Consider the following 6,000-nt stretch of genomic DNA (forward strand, 5'->3'; position numbering starts at 1 on the left):
TTTACCACCAAGTAGGAAGTTGGAGAAGGTAACGGCACCCCACTCCAGTACTCTTGCCAGGAAAATCCCATAGACAGAGGAGCCTGGTAGGCTGCAGTCCATGGGGTCACGAAGAGTTGGACACGACTAAGCGACTTCCCTTTCACTTTTCACTTTCATGCGTTGGAGAAGGAAATCGCAACCCACTCCAGTGTTCTTGCCTGGAGAATCCCAGGGACGGGGGAGCCTGGTGGGCTGCCATCTATGGGGTCACACAGAGTCGGACACGACTGAAGCGACTTAGCAGTAGTAGCAATAGGAAGTAGGAAAGTGAAAGTGAAGTCGCTCAGTCGTTTCTGACTCTTTGCGACCCCATGGACTGTAGCCCACCAGGCTCCTCCATCCATGGGATTCTCCAGGCAAGAATACTGGAGTGGGTTGCCATTTCCTTCTCCAGGGGATCTTCCTGACCCAGGGATCAAACCTAGGTCTCCCACATGCAGGCAGACGCTTTAACCTCTGAGCCACCAGGGAAGCCCAGGAAGTAGGAGGGGGGAAAAAAAATAACACCTAAAATAAAAGAAACTCCAAGAATGAATACTTACATGATTGAGATGAAATTCTTTTCAATGAATTATTTTATATTTTATGCTTATATAAGTATTTGTCTTCCTTCCTGCTTTGAGTCAAAATAGGGAAAAACATTGCCTAGTGCCTTGGTCTTAGAAGGCTGAAGCTCCAGGGAACAGGAAGATGAAGAGAGAAAGCGAGAAAGAGAGAAAATAAAAAGGTTTGATGCGACATTGTGGAAAAGAATTGTGCTTGGGGTGACTTAAACCATGTTTAGAATATTAAACATAAATATGCTTCTATTTTGACTCTGCCCTTTTGATCCACACCAAAGAAACCATGCCATTTTCATCTTTGCCCCTCTAGAGCTCAGCAAAAGGAACTGCTCAGAGGAAATACCCATCAAATGTGCCATGAAAGACTCAATAGAGAAAAAAAAATGCCAATGAATTGACCTGGAACAGTAACTAAAATTCATGGACTATGCATTTGATTGGGAGTCTTTGCTTCTAATGCTTAATCACCTCTTAGCCATGTGATGTCAACCAAGTCATTCAATTTCGATAAGCCTTAGTTTCTTTTCCTGTAAAATGTGTACTGTAGAGAAAATGAGATAATGTAGGCTAAGACCATGCAAATTTCAGATTTACTACTTTGATGTTAGTACTCGATGAAGATTTCTCACTGTTTGTGGAAGAGTAACAGGCAATGCTCCTTTCTGATCACATTTTTTTTCCAGGTTAATTTCTTAATGTCTTACATCTCTGCATTAGTCTGAGTTTCTACAACTTCAGGAGATGCAACGTGCGTGGCCGACGGAATCCTGTAGCTTTACGTGCTGTGGTTGGTCAGTCACTAAGTCATGTCCAACTCTTTGTGATCCCATGGACTGCAGCAGGCCAGGCTGTTGGGGTTAATTCCCAAGATATGTTTCCTCCACTGAAAGAGCACGTGTCACCTTTACCAGGGCTACTGGAACTGAGTGTGAAAAGGAGGTACTGACTTAGCGTGTTTGGGGGGGAAAAAATCTTGTTTTCCAAGGCTTCCAAGTCAGCTCAGAGTGGATGCTGGCAGAAAGCTGAAGGCAGAGTACTCCACCACCTCTTCATGGCCATAAACTGCTTTGTAAGCTTAAAAGGAAACTCCATTAATCCCTTCCACTATCTAACACTCTGGATAATTAACGTGATGGGAAAATATTCCTAAACCCAGGGACTGCGTTAACAGGTGAGGCTTGGCAGGGTCTTGGCCGCAGCTCCTTTTGATAGCAGCCCCTCTGTGATGGGGACAGTGACTTGGTGGCCCTTCTCTGCACTTTCTTCCCACCTTAAATAGTCGTGTTCTCCCGTGTGTTTTGCTTCTGTAGCTCCTTGGCCCGGCCAGGCGACCCCAGGCTGTCCAGCGAGGCGGGAGAAGCCCGCTCTCTGCCCTGCTATGAAAGGCTGACACCCTGTCCCAGGCTTGTACCACCCTGGTTAGGAGAGGTCCTAAGCACTGTCTCCCGGGGCTCCGCCCCACAGCTAAGTCAGGAGGGTAAGCTAACGGAGTAATTGCTCTTCCTTTCACATGCAGAAATGTTATTTAAATATTGGGTTTTCTTTCACAGATACTGATTATTTCCAATTCTTAAATAAAACTGTACTTGATTTCACTAAGAAAAAAACAGTGGATTTCCACATGGTTCTCTGTTCCCGTCTACAGTTTTCTCTATTCCCAGCCCCATACACTCATGCATAGCAGTTAAAGTAACCTCATTTTCCTCTGATATTTTTACAGAAATATTATTCCTGATCTCATGCATACTTACTTGTTTTGAAAGATATTTTATCATAGCTTGTAACTTCTCAAAGCCAGAAGCCCTCCAGGACAAGAACCTTACTTTGCACATGTATGTATTCTACATAGAACTTTACCCTGCAGTAAAAACCAGCTAATGAGAGGAAGGAAGGAAGGGAGACAGGAAGAAATAGAGGGAAATAATAAACTGACTTGATAGCAGAATAAATTTTAAAGAGATTGGAAAAATATCTATAAACATAATTCCCCAAACAAAATGAAATTATTTGACGCTACCAAAAACACAACATGAAGCTCAAAAGCAATGCAACTAAAAGAAAAATTCTCTAAGAACTGAGATGAATCCGCTCTCCAGTCCCTGCTAGTCAGGAGCTCTGGGTCTGCACGCTCCGGGCTTCACAGTGAAGCCCATGGGTCCAGCTGCCTTGGGACCTCCCCAAAGGCATTTGCTTAATTTCCGCCAACCACAAGCCTTTACTTCTGCCTCTCTCCCAGTCCAGCTGGACAGTACATGCTAGAGGACTGGCTTTTCTAAAGCCTCGCTCCTACTCTTGATAGGTGGTTTCCATGGAGGTCCTTCCGTCCCGTCTATCTCCTTCACCTTTAAATGTGCTGAAAAGTGGCTTTGAAATTAGGCCCAGAGCCTTATGGCAAAGCTAAGAGGCAGCATATGGCTGCAGGTTGCTCATTGCTGATCCATAGCGTCTTTAAGCTCACCTTCCATCTCTCTTGACTCAGGAGACAGTGATAGGGTCGGAGTTCTGTATTTTGAATTGCTCTGTCCTTCATGTGGGGAAATGAGAGTCATGAACACAGCATCCATGCTAAAACCTGTTTTAGTTTCTTGGTCATGGTGTAGGTAGAGTTGTTGTTGTTCAGTCACTCAGTCATGACCAACACTTTGTGGCCCCATGGACTGCAGCATGCTAGGCTTCTCTGTCCTTCACCATCTCCTGGATATTTCTCAAACTACAGAGAGGTATCTGTACTTTTAATTGCAACCAATGGGGAGTAAGCTGTTAGGGTTAGAGACTCGGTCTGTGAACCTGAACAATAGAAATGTGACTTTAAGTCAAACCCAGGGCTTCCCAAGTGGTGCTAGTGGTAAGAACCCACCTGCCAATGCAGGAGACGTCAGAGACACGAGTTCGATCGCTGGGTCGGGAAGATCCCCTGGAGGAGGGCATGGCAACCCACTCCGGTATTCTTGCTGGAGAATCCCATGGACAGAGGAGCCTGGTGGGCTACAGTCCATGGGGTCGCAAAGAGTTGGACACAACTGAAGCAACTTAGTGCAAAGCATGCATGCAAGTCAAACCTAACTAGATCTCACCTGAAAATTTAGGTCATGTCAACATAAATCGTAGATGGGAATGAATCAGGCTCCCAGAAACAAGACATACATTGCTACAGAGTCACTACAATGAGATGATAAGAGGAAAGATCTGTGGTCTAAGCAGGGAAACATGTTTTCTAACAATGTGAAAACCCTGAAAAGAGGGGATGCAAAAGAAAAGTGGGGAGTCAACTGCACGGAATCAAAGAGAAAGAATAAGCACGCAGAAGGGAGTAAACAATTCAGGAGCTAAGTGCAAATGCTGGCTACAGCAGGTCTTCCTTACCTCATTTCACAACCAATACTCTCATTATTGCAAGGACAAAGAATACTACTATAACTGAGCAAATTCCAGAAAGCTTGACTTGACTAGGTCAATTGGTAGTAGTTTGTCTCTTTTATGAAATCAAATTTTCAAAAAGGAAAGCTCTGGTTTCCATGAAAAAATACGTTTTTTCCCCTTTGTTAAAACTTAGCTATACAAATGCACTTTTTAAATAATTAAATCTGGCAGAGTTGGAACTCAAAACTAGATTTCCTTCCAAATTCCAGCTGCACAATCACTATATTATCAAACAAATGGGCTTCCTAGGTGGCTCAGTGGTAAGGAATCCAATCCGCCTGCCAATGCAAGAGAAATGAATTCAATCTCTGGGTCAGGAAGATCCCCTGGAGAAGGGAATGGCAACCCACTTCACTATCCTTGTCTGGGAAATCCCACAGAAGAGCCATGGGGTCACAAGGGTAGGACATGGCTGAGCGATTGAGCATGCACGTTTACTGAAGACTAATCTTTTCCTACTAGCATCCTTGTTGAAAATCAGTTGATCACAGACCGATGGACTTATCTCTGAACTTTGAATTCTATTATCACATTGACAATAGAGTTAAATACCAGTACCACACTGTCCTGATTGCTATTGCCTTGCAGTAAGTTTTGAAATTAAAAGTATCATTCTTATAACTGTGCTCCTCTTTTCCAAATGGTTTTGGCTCTCCTTTGATCTCTTTAAATTCCATACAAATTCTTGAATCAGCTCATCTGTTTCTACAAAGAAGCCAGCTGGAATATTGACAGAGACTATATGAATCTGTAAATTTGGGGAGCATTATCATCTTATCTATTTTAAATCTTCTAATTCATCTAACAATATAATGATTGTTTTATTTCAGTTATTGTACTTTCCAACTCTAGAATTTCCATTTTGGCTCATTTTTATAATTCTTTGACCTACAGCTTAGCCTGTGTCTCTAATGAATCTAACAATAGCTTCCCAATTATCATTCATCATTGACTTCCCCAGTGGCTCAGGGTGTGAAAGAATCTGTCTGCAACGCAGGGGTTACAGGAGACACTGGTTCAAACCCTGGGTCAGGAAGATCCCCTGGAGGAGGAAATGGCAACCTACTCCAGTATTCTTGCCTGAGAAATCCCATGGACTCAGGAGCCTGGTGGGACACAGTTGACAGGTTTTGCAAAGAGTCAGACATGACTGAGCGACTGACCACACACACACACACGCACACACACACACACACACGCACACACACACGCACACGCACACACACACACACGCACACACACACACGCACACACACACGCACACGCACACACACACACACACAGTCTCCACTGTTTTTGAGAGAGCTCTTGAGCTTGAAATTCCTCACTCTCTTGTAAATAAGGTCAGATCCTTTGGAAAGAGATTACAAGCTACCTGTTTCAAGGCCTGCTTCTTCCTCTAGGCAAAGTCTCTCAGCCACAGCTCTGAAGTGGGTGTGGGGAGTGAGGGGGTGGGGGACGTGAGGGGTCGTGGGGGTGGGAGGGTGGACAATGCCATGCTTCTCTCTCAGTGACCCCTCCTGCTTTAAGGATCTGAGTGTTCATTGGCGAGGGAGTGGCATCTGTCTTCTTGAATTGGAGAAGGAGATAGCAACCCACTCCAGTACTCTTGCCTGGAAAATTCCATGGATGGAGGAGGCTATAGTCCATGGGATCGCAAAGAGTCGGACACGACTGAGCAGCTTCACTGGTTCTTGACTTGCCTCACTCAGCATTGAACCACTGTTTTACAACCTGGGACAAGAGAGATTGAGTTTTCAGTATTCTCAGGGGTGCCTGCCCAAGGCAGAGCCTCCATCCCATTACTGGGGGCTGAGCAGAAGAAGGGAGCATTCACCCCTTGGCTGCACTCCCACAGAACTTAGCCTCAGCAGCAAGCACCTGGGACAGGATGAAAAATGCTGACATACAGCTTCCCCTGAGAAGATGGCACCTCAAATGGGAGGCAGGGGGAGAAGGAGCCCTGTGGTCTTGA

This window comes from Ovis aries, chromosome 2 (assembly GCF_016772045.2).
Source record: "Ovis aries strain OAR_USU_Benz2616 breed Rambouillet chromosome 2, ARS-UI_Ramb_v3.0, whole genome shotgun sequence".
NCBI classification, from domain to species: Eukaryota; Metazoa; Chordata; class Mammalia; order Artiodactyla; family Bovidae; genus Ovis; species Ovis aries.